This window comes from Clytia hemisphaerica, unplaced genomic scaffold (assembly GCF_902728285.1).
Source record: "Clytia hemisphaerica strain Z4C2 unplaced genomic scaffold, Clytia hemisphaerica genome assembly, whole genome shotgun sequence".
NCBI lineage: Eukaryota > Metazoa > Cnidaria > Hydrozoa > Leptothecata > Clytiidae > Clytia > Clytia hemisphaerica.
The window spans coordinates 312,196-324,500 of NW_027103708.1; the positions used below are offsets into that span (position 1 = coordinate 312,196).

The 12,305-nt window shown below is 35.2% G+C and overlaps 3 non-coding genes across 3 annotated transcripts; all 3 read right to left on the bottom strand.

Annotated features, from left to right (window-relative positions):
* Positions 1-1,239: 1,239 nt before the first annotated feature.
* Trnap-ugg (transfer RNA proline (anticodon UGG)) lies at positions 1,240-1,311 on the bottom strand. Its single transcript has one exon. It is a non-coding gene; the product is annotated as a tRNA-Pro (tRNA).
* Positions 1,312-1,749: 438 nt separating this feature from the next.
* Positions 1,750-1,822, bottom strand: Trnak-cuu (transfer RNA lysine (anticodon CUU)). Its single transcript has one exon. It is a non-coding gene; the product is annotated as a tRNA-Lys (tRNA).
* Positions 1,823-3,401: 1,579 nt separating this feature from the next.
* Positions 3,402-3,473, bottom strand: Trnap-ugg (transfer RNA proline (anticodon UGG)). Its single transcript has one exon. It is a non-coding gene; the product is annotated as a tRNA-Pro (tRNA).
* Between the last annotated feature and the right edge of the window lie 8,832 nt (positions 3,474-12,305).

The window sequence follows — 12,305 nt, forward strand, 5'->3', positions numbered from 1 at the left end:
CTGGCTGTGGTTCTTATCACGTTCTTGAATCACGTGCACAATTTCAGCCTAAAATGCTCTTACTAAGAAATTGACTCCATATGACAACCGTAAGAAAAAACGTGTTCAGTATAAACAATAAATTTGAAATGAAGAGTGACATTTAAAAGCCAAACAAATTCAAATACTTTAGGCGCACAAACTTTCGCGAGCAGAAAATTTCGCGAGGACGAAAAATCGCCAAATTCACGACATTTACTTTCGCGAATTTAACGGAAAAAATATTTTTCGCGAGCATTAACTTTCGCGAATCAAGACGTAAAATTGAGTATTTTCGCATGAAAAAATTACTTAGAGGGACGAATACTTCTGGTACTGGCTTGAAACATTTGTCTTTAGACTTATTAGTCTTTTAGCAGGCTAAAAAGCGCCATAAAAGTTACATTTTATTCAAAGTTTGAAGTTTTACAGATTTTCTTTTTTGTCAAGAATTTTTCGCGAGAATAAACTTTCGCGAATGGCCCTTCCTAGAATTTTTAAAGACATTTACTTTCGCGAAAAGAGCCAAAATTCGCGAAAATCGCCAAAGTTTCTGCTTGCGAAAGTTGGTACGCCTAAAGAACTTTCTGATTAAATAGATGCTGTTCTTGGAAAATGCGCCACTTTCAATTAATGGCCAAATGGAGCAGGAGCATTTATAATGCAAGTGCTTACACAATTTTTTTATAAGAAGATCCAAAATTTTTGAAGTCTTCAAAACTTTATGATTTTTAAGCCTGGAAATGTTTTAGTAGTTCCTAACCACCCCTGGAAATTTCTGCAAACACCCCATGGAAATTTCTCTATTCTCCGTAAGCAACCCCTGGAAATTAATCCAAATTCTACTACCCCCTGGAAATTTCGACCAAAATTTTTTTTTCATCCTACAACACAATTCTTTTACTTCCACAAATTACAAAACTTAAAACCAAAAAATATCCAACGTTTTTCCCCTCTACTACCAACCTTATTAGTTCAAATATGAAGTAGCCCTACCTCTTCTGTCGCTTGTCTCTTTAAAATCTTCATCGTCGTTACACACCATTGCTCCATGAAACTCCCTCTCTTCACCTTGACACAAACTTCATGCTACTCTATGCAGTGATTGACAGACTTTCATTCTCCACCTTCGGTCACGCGGGGCTACTATTGCGGGATGATTCGACACGGTAATGTCCTATCTACCGTTTGGCTTGGTCCTGACGGGAACTAAACTTTCACGGGCTCAACCGGGATTCGAACCCGGGGCCTCTCGCACCCAAAGCGAGAATCATACCACTAGACCATTGAGCCACAATGTCTACTTTTTCCAGCATTCCTTTCATCGAACTGTGTTCGCAACATTGTTTACTGTTCAGACTGTTTCCGAGTTCACAGTTGGCTGGCAAAAAGATGCAGACATAAGACTGAAAGAAGAAGGAGAAAAAGAAAGCTTTAGCATTCAAAATTCACACATAACATTTCTTCGTATAGCGAAAATTGATATGACGCAATTTCAAGTAATTGTTCCGTGTAAAATTTAATGGCGGTAAAATTATTTCATCAACGAAATGATTGTAAATAGAAATGATCTATTTCCTGAACTTACTGTAAAACTTTCATTTTTCTTTATTCAAAGTTAAAACGACGAGCAACAACCGTGCGTTGAACTCGCGCAGCTAGTGTGTTTGATCTTTGCTGTATATCCCGCGGTACATTTCTATATTTTTTGCGATGTTGTCTATGAAAACTCGCCCAACGTGGGGCTCGAACCCACGACCCTGAGATTAAGAGTCTCATGCTCTACCGACTGAGCTAGCCGGGCTTGACTCTCTTAAAATTTATAATTTTAGCAATATCAAAGGCATATAAACCTTGAAATATTTTTATCTTCTCAAAAATAGTGCATGAATTCTCATTTTAAGTTTCCTGATTTTTCGGAATTAAATTTTACTGAATTCAATCTATTTAGAAGAAAGTTAAACAAAACATTGGAAATACTAACGGTGCACTGTAACAAAATTCACTATCCACTATCCAGGCTTTTTAAACAACTAATTTTGTAAATCTTATGCGACAGACAAAGAAAATATTGAACACTTTTAGAAAAGTCTATAAAAGTTACTTTTTTGAATTTAAATTTATATCAACAATCATGTTACTTTTTAGGCTGGCTGTGGTTCTTATCACGTTCTTGAATCACGTGCACAATTTCAGCCTAAAATGCTCTTACTAAGAAATTGACTCCATATGACAACCGTAAGAAAAAACGTGTTCAGTATAAACAATAAATTTGAAATGAAGAGTGACATTTAAAAGCCAAACAAATTCAAATACTTTAGGCGCACAAACTTTCGCGAGCAGAAAATTTCGCGAGGACGAAAAATCGCCAAATTCACGACATTTACTTTCGCGAATTTAACGGAAAAAATATTTTTCGCGAGCATTAACTTTCGCGAATCAAGACGTAAAATTGAGTATTTTCGCATGAAAAAATTACTTAGAGGGACGAATACTTCTGGTACTGGCTTGAAACATTTGTCTTTAGACTTATTAGTCTTTTAGCAGGCTAAAAAGCGCCATAAAGTTACATTTTATTCAAAGTTTGAAGTTTTACAGATTTTCTTTTTTGTCAAGAATTTTTCGCGAGAATAAACTTTCGCGAATGGCCCTTCCTAGAATTTTTAAAGACATTTACTTTCGCGAAAAGAGCCAAAATTCGCGAAAATCGCCAAAGTTTCTGCTTGCGAAAGTTGGTACGCCTAAAGAACTTTCTGATTAAATAGATGCTGTTCTTGGAAAATGCGCCACTTTCAATTAATGGCCAAATGGAGCAGGAGCATTTATAATGCAAGTGCTTACACAATTTTTTTAAGAAGATCCAAAATTTTTGAAGTCTTCAAAACTTTATGATTTTTAAGCCTGGAAATGTTTTAGTAGTTCCTAACCAACCCTGGAAATTTCTGCAAACACCCCATGGAAATTTCTCTATTCTCCGTAAGCAACCCCTGGAAATTAATCCAAATTCTACTACCCCCTGGAAATTTCGACCAAATTTTTTTTTCATCCTACAACACAATTCTTTTACTTCCACAAATTACAAAACTTAAAACCAAAAAATATCCACGTTTTTCCCCTCTACTACCAACCTTATTAGTTCAAATATGAAGTAGCCCTACCTCTTCTGTCGCTTGTCTCTTTAAAATCTTCATCGTCGTTACACACCATTGCTCCATGAAACTCCCTCTCTTCACCTTGACACAAACTTCATGCTACTCTATGCAGTGATTGACAGACTTTCATTCTCCACCTTCGGTCACGCGGGGCTACTATTGCGGGATGATTCGACACGGTAATGTCCTATCTACCGTTTGGCTTGGTCCTGACGGGAACTAAACTTTCACGGGCTCAACCGGGATTCGAACCCGGGGCCTCTCGCACCCAAAGCGAGAATCATACCACTAGACCATTGAGCCACAATGTCTACTTTTTTCCAGCATTCCTTTCATCGAACTGTGTTCGCAACATTGTTTACTGTTCAGACTGTTTCCGAGTTCACAGTTGGCTGGCAAAAAGATGCAGACATAAGACTGAAAGAAGAAGGAGAAAAAGAAAGCTTTAGCATTCAAAATTCACACATAACATTTCTTCGTATAGCGAAAATTGATATGACGCAATTTCAAGTAATTGTTCCGTGTAAAATTTAATGGCGGTAAAATTATTTCATCAACGAAATGATTGTAAATAGAAATGATCTATTTCCTGAACTTACTGTAAAACTTTCATTTTTCTTTATTCAAAGTTAAAACGACGAGCAACAACCGTGCGTTGAACTCGCGCAGCTAGTGTGTTTGATCTTTGCTGTATATCCCGCGGTACATTTCTATATTTTTTGCGATGTTGTCTATGAAAACTCGCCCACTTTGCTCGTTGCGGTAGAAAATACGTTTAAATTGGAATTCTCTGGTTCTTGCGAGAGGCTTTTTTGCTAACAATTCTCAGGCAGACGGCAATTCTTTTTCTTTTAATTGAATCTTTGAATTTTGATTTAAATAGGCTGAATCGCAGACCCCTACAAAACCCCAGGTAGTATAGGTACTATAGGTCTGCTTAATGATCTACTTCATTACGCATTGCCGACTATCGAAAGGAACCCGGGCGAGCTAATCATCCACTGTGGTACTAATGATTTGAAATCCGATACTCCAGCCCATCAAAAAGCGTTTGGATATTGTCAATCTATCACGGCTTGTTAATGTAGACACAGCAGTAGTCTTCTCCAGCTTGATCCACCGAAATGATGATCTTGATCCTAAAGTTAATGATGAACTTGAGAAATTATGTCATGAACGGAATATTGGCTTTATCAACAACGACAACATTAAACCGGATATTCATCTCAACAACAGTCGTATCCATCTCAACAAACAAGGTACATCGTTAGTCGCTAAAAATTTCCTCCATCATCTCAACTGCTGACAACCGGAACTATTTTCTACTACCCGAGGATGTAAGATACCATCCCATGAACTCGAATTAAAAGCACTGAAACTTGCCAACAAAGAGAGACTTGTAATATCCTCAATATTAATTCGATCCGTAACAAGTTTAATAATGTTAAAAGTTTCTCAAGATTTATTGACGTACTCTGCATTAGTGAAACCAAGCTTGATCCATCTTACACAACTTCCACATTCAAACTTGATAATTTCAAAACGCCATACAGAAAGGATCTTACTGACACTAGTGGAGGTTTACTTGTCTATGTCAAAACCCATATTTCATCACGTGAATTAAAATGCCCGGATCTTCCAAGCGACATCGAATGTATTGCATTAGAACTCAACGTACGTACGACTAAATGGCTTGTCTTAAGTGTTTACCGTAACCCCAAAACCGGGCTCACCTACTTCCTTGATCAGATTCAAAACTTGACTGAAAGCTTCTCTAATTACGAAAACATCCTGATACTTGGCGATTTTAACCAAGAAACTACTAATACCCATGTTCGTCAGTTCATGGAAACCTCATCTTTGAAAAATTTGATAAAAAGTCCAACTTGTTTTAAAACAGAGAAGGGTCGCTGCATCGACTTGATCCTCACAAATCGCTACAGATGCTTCCAACATAGCAAAGCCATCCAAAACGACGTAAGCGATCACCATACTTTTATTTGTACTGTTTTAAAAAAAACTGTGCCTAAACTCAAACCAAAAAATATTTCGTACCGGAGTCTTCGTAACTTTTCGCTCGACAACTTCAACAGAGACCTCCACGATACTTTGTCCAACGAAAATATCGAGCACTTTGAACATTTTCAAGCTGTTTTCGAAAAAGTTCTTGATAAACATGCTCCAAAGAAAATTAATCGTGTTCGAGGTAATCATAAACCTTACATAACTAAAGAAATACGTAAAGCAATCATGTTACGCAGCTTCTACAAGAACAAACGTAAAGAAACAAAAGACCCATACTGGTCAACTCTCTATAAACGCCAGAGAAATCTTGTCGTCTCATTAAATCGATCAACAAGGTACTAAACTTGGTACTTCTCAACCAATGTGGTCAAACATGAAACCGTTCTTCTCTGATGCAGATATCGTCCAAGAAAGAATCTCTTTACAGGAAGGCGATGAACTGATCGAAGACGACAGCCTCATTTCAACTTTATTCAACGATCACTTTGCTACTATAACCAAAAATCTCAACATCGAGCAGTGGAAACCTACTAACGATACTGGTGAAGCATATGACGAAGTAACAAATATTCTTTTGAAATACGAAAACCACCCAAGTGTACTAAAAATTAAACAAACCGTCGATTCTAACCACTTTCAATTCACCCCTGTCTCAGAGGTAGACGTTGAAAAAGTTATCAAAAATCTAAACCCAAAGAAAAGTGTCCGTGGTAATAATATACAAATAAAATTTGTTAAACTTGCAAGTTCTATTATTATACCCTGGTTGACAAAATTCGTGAATGCTATGATAATCAATGCAAGTTTTCCCTCGAGTCTTAAACTGGCTGAGGTCTCTCCAGTTTTTAAGAAAGATGATAAATTTGACAAAGCTAACTATCGACCTATTAGTCTTTTACCAGCATTTTCTAAAATTTTTGAACGAATAATCTATAATCAGCTGGAAGGATTTTTTCAAGATAGTTTTTCTGTGTTTTTGTGCGGTTTTCGATCAAAGCATAGTACACAGCATGCCCTTCTTCGTCTTCTTTCTGAGTGGAAAAAATCTCTTGACAACAGGGGAAAAGTTGGAACCATTTTAATCGATTTTTCCAAAGCTTTGACACTCTAGATCACGACCTACTTATTGCTAAATTATCAGCTTATGGCTTAAATTTTCATAGTTTACGTCTTATAAAAAATTATCTTAGCGACAGACATCAAAGGACAAGAATTGAATCTTGTTATAGTGGCTGGCTAGAAATGTCTCTTGGAGTCCCACAAGGTTATATCTTGGCCCTCTTTTATTTAACATATTTATTAACGACCTTTTATTTTTACTTGCAAGCATCTGTAACTTTGCGGATGACAATACTCTCTTCTCATGTGACCCAAGCATGGATACCATTCTTTCTAACCTCACGTCTGATCTTGCCATCGTCTTAGAATGGTTTAAAAACAACATGCTTGTGGCAAATCCGAAAAAGTTCAGATGATGCTACTAGGACATAACGTTGATCGATCTATTGAAATAAAGATTGACAATTTATTATCAAAAACTCTGATTCAGTTAAGCTGCTTGGTATTGTGTGACTCCAAGTATCCTTTGAATCTCATATTCTAGTCTTTGCCATTCAGCAAACTACATGTCATCAGATTCAAGAATCAGAATGTTAATCAGCTACAAACAATCTATTTTATTATTTAATGCTTTTATCATTTCAAAATTTATGTATGCCCCTATTGTTGGATGTTTTGTATGAAAACACTTTACCTAAAAATTCAGAAGGTTTTTGGCGTGGAGCAAAAATTCTCATTTAATCCCTCCTGAAACAGTGATGTGCCTTTACGAAATCCCACGATATTCATGAATTACACCTTGCCAATTACTTTCTGAAGTCTTCAAATCTCAAGAATCTTTGGGAAATCTGTCTTCATGTCATGGCTGTTTCCGTCCCGGAAGATCGAACGTCACCTTCGTTCCAAAAATCTTCTTCAGTCGTAAAAAAGTCTGACGGTACGCCATGGCTTTAACTCTTTCCCATTTCGAGCTAGTATCTTGTGGAATCAACTTTCGGATGACCTTAAGAATTCCAAAGATATTTCCACGTTTAAATCTAGTTTGCTTAAGCTTAACTTTTTAGATCTCTGTACTTGTAATATTTTGCAAAATTTACTGAACTCTATTAGTGGAAACAAGAGCCGTAATTTTTGATAGTCAAATGTAATATAGAATTTTTTTGCTTGTTTTAGAAAATCAAAAAGCGCTAATATTCATGTATTTTTGTTGAAAATTTCGCGATTTTTAGCGGTTAAATTTGCGATTGCAAAAATTGAGTTTTTTTGTCTATTATGCTATAACGGTTCATTTTTACACCAGTGGTAGTCAACTTAGGTTAAGAAGTTTGTTAAATTTCAAGGCAAACTGAAAAGTCCTTCGAAGATATGGGACCCGAAATACCCCTTGTACCATTTTCTGTGAAATATCAAATATCCAACTTATTACTAAAAACGGGGGTAGTGATATGATTGATAAAAACAGTTTTTGATCATAACACATTCTAACGATCTCTTTAATGACCCATAGCCAAACTTGTGTAGTGTTTGGGAATTAGCAAAGTTCTTTAAGACTTAAAAATAAAAAGGCAATATAAGTTCATGCTTCTTTCATAAAACATTATAATGTGACTTCGTTCGAATAATCAATGATACCAATAATACCAACGCACCAACACTTCATTTGCAACTTTTAAGTGGCACTGGAAAAAAGATAACATAACCCCCGTTTTTAGTAATAAGTTGAGAGATCATATTCACAGAAAATGCTACCAAGGGGTATTTCGGGGCCCATATCTTCGAAGGACGTTTCAGTTTGCCTTGAAATTTAACAAACTTCTTAACCTAAGGTTGAACTACCACTGGTGTAAAAATGAACCTTATAGCATAAGTAGAAAAAAAGCTCAATTTTTGCAATCGCAAATTTAACCGCTAAAAATCGCGAATTTTTCAACAAAAAATACATTGAAATATAGCGCTTTTGATTCTCTAAAACAAGCAAAAAAAATTTCCATAATTATATTTGACTGTCAAAAGCTACAGGCATTCTTGTTTCCACTGCCAATTATATCTGGACAGACTTTTTTTTAGTCTTTTACCAGCATTTTCTAAAATTTTTGAACGAATAATCTTTAATCAGCTGGAAGGATTTTTTCAAGATAGTTTTTCTGTGTTTTTGTGCGGTTTTCGATCAAAGCATAGTACACAGCATGCCCTTCTTCGTCTTCTTTCTGAGTGGAAAAAATCTCTTGACAACAGGGGAAAAGTTGGAACCATTTTAATCGATTTGTCCAAAGCTTTTGACACTCTAGATCACGACCTACTTATTGCTAAATTATCAGCTTATGGCTTAAATTTTCATAGTTTACGTCTTATAAAAAATTATCTTAGCGACAGACATCAAAGGACAAGAATTGAATCTTGTTATAGTGGCTGGCTAGAAATGTCTCTTGGAGTCCCACAAGGTTCTATTCTTGGCCCTCTTTATTTAACATATTTATTAAACGACCTTTTATTTTTACTTGCAAGCATCTGTAACTTTGCGGATGACAAGACTCTCTTCTCATGTGACCCAAGCATGGATACCATTCTTTCTAACCTCACGTCTGATCTTGCCATCGTCTTAGAATGGTTTAAAAATAACATGCTTGTGGCAAATCCGAAAAAGTTTCAGATGATGCTACTAGGACATAACGTTGATCGATCTATTGAAATAAAGATTGACAATTTTATTATCAAAAACTCTGATTCAGTTAAGCTGCTTGGTATTGTGTTTGACTCCAAGTTATCCTTTGAATCTCATATTTCTAGTCTTTGCCATTCAGCAAACTACAATGTCATCAGATTCAACAGAATCAGAATGTTAATCAGCTACAAACAATCTATTTTATTATTTAATGCTTTTATCATTTCAAAATTTATGTATGCCCCTATTGTTTGGATGTTTTGTATGAAAACACTTTACCTAAAAATTCAGAAGGTTTTTGAGCGTGGAGCAAAAATTCTCAATTTAATCCCTCCTGAAACAGAGGATGTGCCTTTACGAAATCCCACGACTATTCATGAATTACACCTTCGCCAATTACTTTCTGAAGTCTTCAAATCTCAGAATCTTGGAAATCCTGTCTTCATGTCATGGCTGTTTCCGTCCCGGAAGATCGAACGTCACCTTCGTTCCAAAAATCTTCTTTCAGTCCGTAAAAAAGTCTTGACGGTACGCCATGGCTTTAACTCTTTCCCATTTCGAGCTAGTATCTTGTGGAATAAACTTTCGGATGACCTTAAGAATTCCAAAGATATTTCCACGTTTAAATCTAGTTTGCTTAAGCTTAAACTTTTAGATCTCTGTACTTGTAATATTTGCAAAATTTACTGAACTCTATTTTTTCAATTTTTTTTTTTGTTGTTGGTGTAAATTAGATATTTATCTATGGTAAACTAACTTGAAATAAATGAAACAAATAAATAAAATAACCGCTTTCCGGTTCGCAAAGCAAATCTCAGCGAGTTAATAATTTAATTGACATTGATGTGTACGCAAAAACGATCGTTTCGAACGTTTTCAATGGAATGTTTACATTCGAAATTCGAATCCCAGACCAGATAAACAAAACAGAAAAAAGATAAAAAACAATTTGATGCGCGCATTATGTACAGTCTGTAGATTTATTTTTGACTTTTGCTTTTATAAGATATCTGGTCTGTAAATTTATCAAAACTTTCCCATCAGCTCTTCGGTCATGGCTGTAGTTTTATGAAGCAACAATTTTGTTGGTGCACACAGAGGATACATCAGGGCACTTAAATTCAATAAATCTAATTTCTCATCTTTTACAAAATCTCCCTGGATTTTGCTTAAAAAAACAGTCATAACTTTTGACACATCTTTTTAGAAAAAATTTCCGCAAAATTTAAAATAGTTCAATTCTTTGCGGACAGTTTGAAAAAACTTCGAAACAAAAAGGTTAATTACCCATTAAAACTTAGCAATTTTTATAAAAGAAGTTTTTGTTAAAAGTGTTAAAGAATCTAAAACATAACTTTCATGTTCAGATACTAAAATCAATTTTCCGACTATGGTCAGAGCCCTTAACTATTTAATTTACCATCCTAAACTCGATCAAATCAGGGATATGTAATTGCGGAGCTGGATAACGCACATTTGAAAAAGCCTCGTTCCATCTCTATACCCTGACATTAAAATTTGATATGAAATTTAACTGTTTTTTGTTACAAACTCGTGAAATTTGGATTTCCTTTTAGCCAATGATACTGCTTCTGCATTTATCCTTCACGATTAAAAACTTTTAATTATCAGGAGGGTCTGTAAAACATTGACAATTGACAATTAAAAAAAATGAAAAACAGTGTTTTCGTTGTGAAGTTATAAGAAATTTCTTCTGTAAGATTATAAATAGCACTTTTTCATTTGAAATAACGCGCTACATCGTGGGGTGCCTCACTTTCTAACTAATTTTTTCAGATCGGTATGTCTGGTTATGGAAAAAATTTCAATGGTCAATGGAAACAATATTTGTCAAAATATTTACATCCGAAATTTTTAAAGAGGAATCATGAAAGCTTCTCAAATTCATAACACACGCTGGTAAAATTAGATTTCATTTACAAGGAAGCTTTTCGGGTATTTTCTGCAAATATTATTTTGATGAAAAGCGGGAACATCATATCAAAATATAGACGTACTGCATGACTACTTTGTCCGATTTATTTTTCTTATAAAAACAGAACACTCAAGGGGACAGAGATGGATTTCTATTATGAACAGTTTACATAAAAAAGGCAAAGAAGCAATCCGCTAAAGAATTCTCGTCCTTCATCCAGCTCCGCTATTACATATCCTGATCAAATCGTTTTTTACACTTTTTTCTATTATGTTTAGGTGCGAAAAAAAGACTGGGACGGTTTTAGGGTGGTAAAACAGACAAAAATACCCACGCGGCAATTGACAACTACGGTCGAAAAGGTGTATTTTCCATCGGAGAGGAATGATAGTCGGCCTTTTATGTTTTAAAATCTTCCGGTTGGACCCGCCAAGGTTACAAGGCCTTCCGCTGAAAAATCCTTGACGCGATCTTTCGCGTAAAATTCCGTAATGTAAACAGTGAACTGTTATCAGATAGAATAATATCTCACTTTGGCTACTTTATCATCTATTCAGATTCCCTTTGTTAAAAGTGATTATTGGTCGTAAAAACAGTTTCTCAAAATCTGATGCGTGGATAGAAGTCTCTTTATAAGGGTATGTTTGCACGGTATTTTTTCTCAGTTACGAAATTTTTAGTTTTGGAAAACGATTGATATTTACAAATCTATTTTAGCTTACAATCTGGAATTTTAGGAGCTGAAATTTAGTGATTCCATCGATTTCAACTTCTAAAATTAAAAAATCAATTTTAGTCTATACGGAAAGAATAACTAATTTAGGTGAAAACTTGACACCCAAATTTCTTTTCTTAGAAGTGCGTTTTCAAATAGTTTTCAACACTGGTGAATCTATAAAATGAGCTGATTTCAAATATGTAATTTTTATTTGAATTGAGGGGACCGAAGTGCCCGAAATTTCCAGTTGAAAATAATCAAATTATGTGCATAATTTTTTGAGAATTCAAAAGAATCCAATCAAGCATGAGAAAATATGCAATTAAAATACGATAAGAACAAAGAAATGACATAATCATTACACACGTGCAATTGAATTCCCATTGCAACTAAGGGACCCCTTACAGACACGCTTCATTTTGAGGAAAAAAGCATGAATTCATTCTATCTGATAATAATTCTATGATGTAAACCTTCCACATGTTGAAAATTTTTAGCGTGTGGGATGAATATTTCTGCATCTGGTGCCAGATGACCATTCAGCCAATATTAGCGAGTTTATGCATTCGTGTTTTTGATAACGGTGAAGTTACTCAAGCGATTTGGAAAAACTCGCAGATCTGAACCGCAAAATCGAGGACGCAAACTTGCTATTCCTTAAATTAGCGCCTGATAAAAGCTTTTTTGTTATATTATAAAGATGACAGCTGCAAAGCAAAGCAATCATATTCGAGA